At 45.1% G+C, this 11,278-nt stretch overlaps 1 long non-coding RNA gene across 1 annotated transcript; it reads right to left on the reverse strand.

Annotated features, from left to right (window-relative positions):
* Positions 1–978: 978 nt before the first annotated feature.
* On the reverse strand, positions 979–10,680 carry LOC137307293 (uncharacterized). Its single transcript, XR_010959097.1, has 2 exons — positions 10,338–10,680; positions 979–2,020 (listed from the first exon to the last, which is right to left on the reverse strand). It is a non-coding gene; the product is annotated as an uncharacterized lncRNA (long non-coding RNA).
* Positions 10,681–11,278: the final 598 nt, after the last annotated feature.

An 11,278-nucleotide genomic window follows, 5' to 3' on the forward strand; every position in this document is an offset into this window, starting at 1 on the left:
AGACAGGGCTTGTGTACCTTGTTGACTCCTTGCCTCTTCCTCCACCTCCTCCTCCTCCACCTCTTCCTCCGCCTCTTCCTCCTCTTCCTCTGCCTCTGGCTCAGGGTCTTGCTGGATAGGAGATGCAAGGGCTGTCCTTTCATAAGGGCGTACAAAATGGGCGCTACACGGCCCACTTTATAGCCTGGAGTGTTTGAAAAGCCTGTTTGGCAAGGAAGAAGAGGCCTGACTCATTTTTGTCACAGTGGAACTTGAATATGTGAAGTGATGATGTATTTCTCGGTAATTTATGTCAATGTGTCAAATGCTTGGAAACAAGCAAGAAAAGATTTGCCTCACACATTTTTTTTTAACATTAAGACTTGGATCTCTCCTAAGTGATAAAAATGTGGATCCAGCTGTTCTTTACAAAGTCCTGAGCCTTTCTGTCCAACCTTTGTTTTAGTACTGCACAAGATAAACCTGATGTGGAGATGCCGGTGATGGACTGGGGTGGACAAATGTAAGGAATCTTACAACACCAGGTTATAGTCCAACAATTTTATTTTAAAATCACAAGCTTTCGGAGATTATCTCCTTCGTCAGGTGAGCGAGTGAATGAGGAGACAGTACTCACTCACTCACCTGACGAAGGGGATAATCTCCGAAAGTTTGTGATTTTAAAATATAATTGTTGGACTATAACCTGGTGTTGTAAAAGATAAACCTGGTTGATTTAGCTTCTATTCTGATGCAGATGTTTTCTTAATTGGTTTTACAGTCAGGAATGGCTTGGTCATATAATCTTATGTTTTTATGGACAGATAAGTTTTATTGTGAAAGCCAGTTTCATTAGTTGTAATAGGAATGAAAGTCAACATAAAGGGTAATTGTGTTCCCAAGTGTTAAATGGGAGGAGTGTGAATGAATAACCTCAGAGTAACTACTTTATCAATCAGACGAAAGTGAAGCATGTTGCAATAAACACAAACCTTGGCCCTCGGTAGCAAGTGGACTTTATTTATTGTCTTTTCATTTTTGTACTTCCCTCCAGCGTTTCCCCAGACTGATTCTTGTCGTAAGCGTATAAGAAAGCATGGAGCGAGCAAGAGACATTTGGCCCGACAATCCCATACCTTCCTCAGACCATTTACAATCCACTATGCCATGGATTCTAGCCCACTTACGTAATCTCGTGGAAAGTTCTGCATAATTTCCCAATGAGTTTCAAAGTTCATCATGTGTCGTTGTTTTCTTCCCTCTCCCTTCATCGAGGAGAATGGGATGATCTGCAATGAGACTGCTGCTTCTTTGTGATGGGCTGCCCCAAATTATTCGAATTCGACATCTCCTAAGTGCTAATATACATGATCAAACAGAAAATGCATGAAACCATCTTAAGGTTGTGTGAGTTTTGACTGTTAGGGCAAAATTGCTTAGTCAGTTATCCAATGCTCAATTATTTTATCTTCCAGACCAAAGATCATTAGCCCTCGAGGTGTTTAAAATGATTAAGGGATTCGACAGGCTAGATACAGAGAAACGATTTCCTCTGGTAGGGGAATCCAGAACAAAAGGGCATGATCTTAAAATTACAGCTAGTCCATTTAGGAATAAAGACAGGGAGCATTTGTTCACATAAAACGTATTGGAAATCTGGAACTCCCTAAAGGCTGTGGATGCTGAGTCAATTGAAATTTTCAAGACTGAGGTTGATAGATTTTTGTCAGGCAAGGGTATCAAGGAATATGGAACAAAGTCGGGAAAATAGAGTTGAGTTCCAGATCAGTCATGATCTAATTGAATGGTGCAACGGGCTCGAGGGGCTGTATGGCCTACTCCTGTTCCTACGGGTGACGTCATCCCATCACCATTTGCATGTGGCTGCCACCCTGATGGCGGGTAATTCTTCAACACGCCCTGAAACTGAATGGAATTTATGCTGGTGCGTTTCAGAAATTCCTGGCTCCACAAAGGAACAAGTCCTGCCTTACGCCCTCCCTCAACCCAGGAATTTGAAGGCCAACAGGTCTGACAGCACCTGAAAGGAGAAACTTTGTTAGTTAGATTTGACAAAATGTTCACAGAATCATAGAATCAAAGAATGATACAGCAAAGGAGGCCATTCGGCCCATTGTGCCTGTGCTGGATTTTTGAAAGAGCTACCCAATTAGTCCCACTCCCCTGCCCTTTCCCCGTAGCCCTGCCAGTTTTTTCCCTTCAATTATTTATCCAGTTCCCTTTTGAAAGTCATTATTGAATCTGCTTCCACCGCCCTCTCAGGCAGTGAATTCCAGATCACAACAACTCGCTGCATAAAAAAATTGTTAACCATGGAATCTGACCTGAACAAGCACCAGTATAAAAGCCATTTTCTATTACATTCCATCTCTTTCTGTCACTTGCTGCACCCACAAAACTACACACTGAAAATGAGCAATTTATGCGGCACTGAGCCTCAGCACTCTGTTGTACTGTATGTTGGAGCTCCAACAAGCTGCACCACTGTACTGTGCTATGAAGATTGATACCCCATTCTCACATTGAAGGCAGCACTGCATTATAAACCTGCTTTGTCATTGGTTTCTTCCCATTTTAATACTACTGGCTCCCAACAGGCAGAGATTTTGCACAGTTGGCAGCAAATCTAAAGTAAACTTGGTAGAACTTGTGAGCGTTGTGTTGAGCCCTGTGCCGTGATCCAGCCTGTGACATGAGTGTTGCTGAGCTCTGACACCTAAAGCAGGCCCACAGGTCGTGCAGTGTTGCAAATGTGCTGGGGTGGGTTCTGTCCCTCTTCCTCCATCAGCAGTGACAATGCTGACTTGGTCTTGTCCTTGTGCAGGTACCACTGCCTCACCAAGCATACGTTTGGTGATGCCATCCTCTCCAGGGGCTCTCTCACACACGCTCCTTAGCCGTAACCAGAGTTCAGCAGCAGTAACTGGCTAGGCCAAGTGAGGCATTGCTCTTCACAGTGCATTAACTTCTCCATTATTTGTAGGGGCTGTGCTCAGAGGTTGGGACAGTTCTGATTGCGTGTGGATGTAATTGTTCACTTCCTTTTCTCAGCTACTGTCGAATTCCTTGGTTTGGTGTGGACAGCAGGGTCGCCAACTTTGGTTGGATATTTTCCTGGTGGTTTCATCACATGGCCTCCTACTTCCAACCACCCCGCTCCCACATTCCCATCATTGGTGACCTGACACGTCCATCCTTGCAGTCCACTGTCTTCCCACCCCAATTGGAAAGTGAACAAACTCTTCATTGCTCGATTGGATGAATCGTGACTGTCAATCAAACAGCCATTTTTCCCATTGCCAATATTTTCATGACTAATAAACGAAAGTGTTCAAAGAAAATGATAAAAACACACCATTTCTTTTAATGCCCCTATGATTCTTCTTCTGAATTACGTGCAGCAGGATCCCGGAGATTAATCTTTAATTCCTGGAGACTCCAGGGCAATTCTGGAGGGTTGGCAACCCTAGTGGACAGTGCAGAGGTGACCTTTAAAGAACTCTGCTTTCTATGAGTCTGTCTCCCAAAGTCTGCAATGTCGATGTGTTTTTTCGCTAGTCCTGCCCTGTGGCCCTGCGGATCTGATACAGAATCGTCGGGATTTTGCTCTCGTTCAATCTTTTTGCAGGGAAGATCCCATTGCCTTTTGACGATGGCTCTAAGGAGTTATCGAATTTTAGCCTGCAGGCGGCTGGTTGACATTTTTCTTGAGCGCCGTTTTACTGTAGCCCTTTCTGAACTTGTTTGACTGACGGTCAAGATTCACCCAATCAGGTAATGAAGAGTCTGTTTGCTTTCCAATTGGCCGTGGAAAGGCCGTGCGCCCTGAGGATGGACATGTCAGGCAATCAATGGTGGGAGCGTGAGGGTGGGGTGGTTGGAGGCGGGAGGGTATTTGATTCTTAGAAAAGATAGGCAAAATAGAAAAGGAGGGTGGTGGGGGTTAGCCCTGATAATAAAGGATGAGATAAAGACAGTAGTGAGAAAGGATCTTAGCTCAGAAAATCAGGATGTAGAATCAGTATGGGTGGAGCTAAGAAATAACAAGGGGCAGAAAACACCGGTGGGAGTAGTTCATTGGCCCCCTAACAGTAGTTATAGTGTTGGACAGAGTATAAATCAGGAAATTAGAGGAGCATGTAACAAGGGTAATGCAACAATCGTGGGGGGCTTTAATCTTCATATAGACTGGGCAACCAAATTGGCAAAAGTAGTTTGGAGGATGAATTCATGGAATGCATTCGAGACAGTTTTCTAGAACAATGGGGAACAGGCTATTTTAGATCTAGTTTTGTGTCATGAGACAGGGTTAATTAGTAATCTTATAATGTGGAGATGCCGGTGATGGACTGGGGTTGACAATTGTAAACAATTTTACAACACCAAGTTATAGTCCAGCAATTTTATTTTAAATTCACAAGCTTTCGGAGATTTTCTCCTTCCTCAGGCAAATTGAAAACATTTGCCTGAGGAAGGAGAAAATCTCCGAAAGCTTGTGAATTTAAAATAAAATTGCTGGACTATAACTTGGTGTTGTAAAAGTAATCTTATAGTAAGGGATCTTCTGGGGAGAGTGATCATAATATGATAGAATTTCATATTGAGTTTGAGAGTGATGTAGTTAAATCCGAAACTAGGATCTTAAATTTAAACAAAGCCAATTACGTAGGTATGAGGGGAGAGTTGGCTGAGGTAAATTGGGAAATTATATTAAAAGATATGATAGCAGATAAGCAATGGCGAACATTTAAAGAAATAATTCATAATTCTCAACGAATGTACATTCCCTTGAGGAATAAAAACTCCATGGGAAAAGTGATCCAACCGTGGCTAACTAAAGAAGTTAAGGATAGTATTAGATTAAAAAAGCTTACAATGTTGCCAAAAAGGGTAGCAAACCTGAGGATTGGGAGCATTTTAGAAATCAGGAAAGGACGACTAAGAAATTGATAAAGAGCGAGAAAATAGAATATGGGAGTAAACTAGCAAGAAATATAAAAACAGATTGTAAGAGTTTCTACAAGAATGTAAAAAGGAAGAGATAAGTAAAAGTAAACATTGGTCCCTTAGAGGCAGAGACAGGAGAAATTATAATGGGGAATAAGGAAATGGCAGAGCGTTAAACAAATATTTTGTATCTGTCTTCACAGTAGAAGACACAAAAAAATACTGGAAATAGTGGGGAATCAAGGGTCTAATGAGAGTGAAGAACTTAAGCAATTAAGATTAATAGAGAAAAAGTACTGGAGAAACTAATGGGACAAAGCCGACAAATCCCCTGGACTTGATAGCCTCCATCCTAGGGTTTTAAAAGAGATGGCTGCAGAGAGAGTGGTTTTGATCTTCCCGAATTCCCTGATTCTAGAACGATCCCCGTGGATTGGGAAGTAGCAAATGTAACCTCGCTATTCAAGAAAGGAGGGAGAAAGAAAACAGGGAACTATAGGCCAGTTAGTCTGACATCAATAGTAGGGAAAATGCTAGAATCTATTATTAAGGGCATAGTAACAGGACACTTAGAAAATCATAATATTATTAGGCAGAGTCAACACGGTTTTATCAAAGGGAAATCGTGTTTGACAAATCTATTAGAGTTTTTTGAGGATGTAACTAGCAGGGTAGATAAAGGGGAACCAGTGGATGTAGTGTATTTGGATTTTCAAAAGGCATTCGATAAGGTGCCACACGAGAGGTTGTTACACAAGATAAGGGCTCATGGGGTTGGGGGTAATATATTAGCATGGATAGAGGATTGGTTAACGGACAGAAAACAGAGAGTAGGAATAAACAGGTCATTTTCAGGTTGGCAGGTTGTAACTAGTGGGGTGCCGCAAGGATCAGTGCTTGGGCCTCAGCTATTTACGATATATATTAATGACTTAGATGAGGGGACCGAGTGTAATGTATTCAAGTTTGCTGATGAAACAAAGCTAGGTGGGAAAATAAGCTGTGAGGAGGACACAAAGAGGCTACAAAGGGATATAGAGAGGTTAAGCGAATGGGCGAGAAGGTGGCAGATGGTGTGGGGAAATGTGAAATTATCCACTTTGGTAGGAAGAATAGAAAAGCAGAATATTTTTTAAAAGGTGCGAGATTAAGAAATGTTGGTGTTCAGAGGGATTTGGGTGTCCTTGTACAATTTTTTTATTTGTTCACGGGATGTGGGCGTCGCTGGTGAGGCCAGCATTTATTGCCCATCCCTAATTGCCCTTGAGAAGGTGGTGGTGAGCCGCCTTCTTGAACCGCTGCAGTCCGTGTGGTGACGGTTCTCCCACAGCGCTGTTAGGAAGGGAGTTCCAGGATTTTGACCCAGTGACGATGAAGGAACGGCGATATATTTCCAAGTCGGGATGGTGTGTGACTTGGAGGGGAACGTGCAGGTGGTTCATTAATGACCTTCCCTCCACCATAAGGTGGAGGGAAGGTCATTAATGAACCACCTGCACGTTCCAGTTAAGTTTCTGGTCAATGGTGACCCCCAGGATGTTGATGGTGGGGGATTCAGCAATAGTAATGCCGCTGAATGTCAAGGGGAGGTGGTTAGACTCTTTCTTGTTGGAGATGGTCATTGCCTGGCACTTACCTGGCGCGAATGTTACTTGCCACTTATGAGCCCAAGCCTGGATGTTGTCCAGGTCTTGCTGCATGCGGGCTCAGACTGCTTCATTATTTGAGGGGTTGCGAATGGAACTGAACACTGTGCAATCATCAGCGAACATCCCCATTTCTGACCTTATGGTGGAGGGAAGGTCATTAATGAAGCAGCTGCTCTTGTCCTTCTAGGTGGTAGAGGTCGCGGGTTTGGGAGGTGCTGTCGAAGAAGCCTTGGCGAGTTGCTGCAGTGCATCCTGTGGATGGTACGCACTGCAGCCACAGTGCGCCGGTGGTGAAGGGAGTGAATGTTTAGGGTGGTGGATGGGGTGCCAATCAAGCGGGCTGCTTTATCTTGGATGGTGTCGAGCTTCTTGAGTGTTGTTGGAGCTGCACTCATCCAGGCAAGTGGAGAGTATTCCATCACACTCCTGACTTGTGCCTTGTAGATGGTGGAAAGGCTTTGGGGAGTCAGGAGGTGAGTCACTCGCCGCAGAATACCCAGCATCTGACCTGCTCTCGTAGCCACAGTATTTATATGGCTGGTCCAGTTAAGTTTCTGGTCAATGGTGACCCCCAGGATGTTGATGGTGGGGGATTCAGCAATAGTAATGCCGCTGAATGTCAAGGGGAGGTGGTTAGACTCTCTCTTGTTGGAGATGGTCATTGCCTGGCACTTACCTGGCGCGAATGTTACTTGCCACTTATGAGCCCAAGCCTGGATGTTGTCCAGGTCTTGCTGCATGCGGGCTCAGACTGCTTCATTATTTGAGGGGTTGCGAATGGAACTGAACACTGTGCAATCATCAGCGAACATCCCCATTTCTGACCTTATGGTGGAGGGAAGGTCATTAATGAAGCAGCTGAAGATGGTTGGGCCGAGGACACTGCCTTGAGGAACTCCTGCAGCAATGTCCTGGCTCTGAGATGATTGGCCTCCAACAACCACTACCATCTTCCTTTGCGCTAGGTATGACTCCAGCCACTGGAGAGTTTTCCCCCAGATTCCCATTGACTTCAATTTTACTAGGGCTCCTTGGTGCCACACTCGGTCAAATGCTGCCTTGATGTCAAGGGCAGTCACTCTCACCTCGCATGGATCACAGAAGGTTAACATGAAGGTACAGCAAGCTATTAGGAAGGCAAATGGCATGTTTCCCTTTATTTCAAGGAGGTTGGAGTATAAGAGTAAAGAGGTCTTGCTGCAATTATATGTGAGACCACACCTGGAGTACTGTGCACAGTTTTGGTCTCCTTACCTAAGGAAGAATATACTTGCCTTAGAGGCGGTGCAACAAAGGTTCACTAGATTGATTCCTGGGATGAGAGGGTTGTCCTATGAGGAGAGATTGAGTAGAATGGGCCTATATTCTCTGGAGTTTAGAAGAATGAGAGGTGATCTTATTGAAACGTATTAAATTCTTAAGAGGGCTTGACAGGGTAGATGCTGAGAGGCTGTTTCCCCTGGCTGGTGAGTCTATAACTAGGTGTCATAGTCTCAAGATAAGGGGTCGGCCATTTACGACTGAGATGAGGAAAAATTTCTTCCATCAGAGCGTTGTGAATCTTTGGAATTCTCTACACTAGAAGGTTGTGGATGCTCAGTCATTGAGTATATTCAAGACTGAGATTGATGGATATTTAGACACTAAGGGAATCAAGGGAAAAAGGCTAGCGTGGGAAAGTGGAGTTGAGTTTGAAGATCAGCCATGATCTTATTGAATGACGGAGCAGGCTCGAGGGGCCATGTGGCCTACTCCTGCTCCTATTTCTTATGTTCTTATGTCATGTGATGGAATCTCATGGAATACGTCCAACCAGAGTTGGCAATCCTAACTGTAGCGCAGATTCAATGTCGCATTTGTCACTCACTGTTTAACTAACCTGATAGAGTTTTTTGATGAGGTAACAGAGAGGGTAGAGGAGGGCAATGCAGTTGATGTGGTGTATAAAGACTTTCAAAAGGCGATTGATAAAGTGCCGCACGGTAGGCTTATCATCATGATTGCAGCCCATGGAATAAAGGGGGCAGTAGCAACATGGATCAGAATTGGCTAAGTGTCAGGAAACAGAGAATAGTGGTGAATGGATGTTTTTTGGGAGGGAGGTGAACAGTGATGTTCCCCAGGGGTCGGTGCTGGGACCACTGCTTTTTGTGATATATATTAATGACTTGGACTTGGGTGTACAGGGCACAATTTCAAAATTTGCAGATGACACAAAATGTGGAAGGGTAGTAAACAGTGAGGAGGATAGTGATAGACTTCAAGAGGATGTAGACAGGCTGGTGGCCAGGGCGGACACGTGGCAGATGAAATGTAATGCAGAGAAATGCGAAGTGATACATTTTGGTAGGAAGAACGAGGAGAGGCAATATAAAATAGAGGGCACAATTCTAAAAGGGGTACAGAAACAGAGAGATCTGGGGGTATATGTGCACAAATCGTTGAAGGTGGCAGGGCAGGTTGAGAAAGCATACAGGATCCTGGTCTTTATAAACAGAGGCATAGAGTACAAAAGTATGGGAGTCATGATGAAACTTTATAAAGCACTGGTTCGGCCAGAGCTGCAGTATTGTGTCCAGTTCTGGGCACTGCATTTGAGGAAAGATGTGAAGGCTTTAGAGAGGGTGCAGAAGAGATTTGCTAGAATGATTCCAGGGATGAGGGACTTTAGTTACGTGGATAGACTGGAGAAGCTGGGATTGTTCTCCTTGGAACAGAAATGGTTGAGAGGAGATTTGATAGAGGTGTTCAAAATCATGAAGGGTCTAGACAGAGTGGATAGAGAGAAACTGTTCCCATTGGTGGAAGGGTCAAGAACCTGAGGGCATAGATTTAAGATGATTGGCAAAAGAACCAAAGGTGACAGGAGGAAAATCTTTTTTACACAGCGATTGGTTAGGATCTGGCATGCACTGCCCGAGGGGGTGGTGGAGGCAGATTCAATCATGGCCTTCAAAAGGGAATTAGATAAGTACTTGAAATGAAAAAAATTGCAGGGCTACAGGGATAGGGCGGGGGAGTGGGACTAGCTGGATTGCTCTTGCATGGAGCCGGAACAGACTCGATGGGCTGAATGGCCTCCTTCCATGCTGTAACCTTTCTATGATTCTATGATTCTATGAGTCAACAAATAGCTAATGGGAACGAATGTTGCCAGTCAGCAATTTCGAAAAACTTCCAATCAAAAACTGACAAGCCGGCAAACAGCTACCGATAGCAAGGAGCAGGAGGAGAACCATTCAAATTGCTCCAAGTGTTTTTTGGCAAATCCTCTCACCCGCAATCTTCCGGTCTGACCAAGCTGAGTTCTTATTGTTAATGAAGGCATACGCCGGGAATTTCCTCAGTGCTTCTCCTGCACCACCACTGTAATTTCAGGACAGGGTTTGGTGGAAACCCCATTGATGAGTGTAAACGGGGGCCCCCCTGTTATTTTAATTCTGGGCCAGTCGTCGGCTGGTGAGCAGTGTGTTAGAAACCTCCGGGTTTCATTTAAATCCCGCTGGCTGGCTTCCCAACCATTCTGGGCGGGAAGTCGGCAGAAAGCGCTGTAAAATTGCACAGCTGGAAGACCACCCGCCGACAGCAAGTAAGCGGGGGAGATTGGCTGCACAGCTGTCCCGAGATTTGGGGGGAGTTCGTGGCAGGAGAGGTCTAAGCTTCCCTTGTGGTGCCCAGAGGAGCACTCCTGCTCCTCCTGACCCCACAAGGAAATTTTAAAAAAATAATATCAAAACTTACCTTTGTGGACCTCTTCTGGCCCCCAATTCTCCTCACCGTTGGATTGTCCTGGCGGGAAACTCGTTGCCACTTCCTGCTCAGGCCTCCAAGTAAAAATTGCAGTCGGGTTCCGATGTGGATATTTTAAAAAGGTCTCCTGAAAAAGGACTCCGTCGGTTTTGGGTGGGCATCCTTGCTCCCTGCTCAGGAGAGCGGACGAAAATCTGAACCTGTTAGCTCCCAGTGCTCCAGGGCAGCTTTCCGCCAGGCAGGTTGGGTTCGAATTGCCCCTGGGGTTTCTGCTGAACTTCCACCAAAGTTACAGCAGCAGAAGCACTGGGGAAATTCTATCTCTCCCAGCTGAAGAGACTCAGCAAGGTATTGACTACAGGTCCCAGCATGTATCCGTATCTGCAACTCCCAGAATTGTTTCTCCAATTGATAGCAAGACTGACAATTCACAAAATGTGTCTGGACTTGCTGTTTGTAAATGCCATTCCCTCATCCATTGCTATCCATCAATGGAAAAGGGATAATGACGAACACCCAGGAAAGACAATGGCCGTAAAACGGGCACCTAACAGTCCAATATCGTGGGTGGCGTGAATGCACTCATTTCGCACTGGAACTGCGCCGTCTGCCATATTGGTTAGGGCTCCTTCGAAGGTGCCTGAGACACGTGCCTGAAACTAGCATTAGGCCCATTGTATATGCCAAGCGGGGGCCCAACACCTGTTTCAGGCACCTTTGTGAAATTGGACTGCAAGTGACCACAGCATTCATGTTGCAGTCGGTTTCTTCAGGCACTCAGCAGCCAAGCCAGCGGTCCTTAAAGGGATGCTGCCACTCGGAAAGGTAAATTAAAAGGTTTTGCACGTCCCTTATTATGGAGCCAGGAACGCTCCTCCCAGCTCCACATTAAAACCATGGGCTGCTGCCGGCTACCGCTGATCCCTCCCCAT

This window comes from Heptranchias perlo, chromosome 3 (genome assembly GCF_035084215.1).
Source record: "Heptranchias perlo isolate sHepPer1 chromosome 3, sHepPer1.hap1, whole genome shotgun sequence".
NCBI classification, from domain to species: domain Eukaryota; kingdom Metazoa; phylum Chordata; class Chondrichthyes; order Hexanchiformes; family Hexanchidae; genus Heptranchias; species Heptranchias perlo.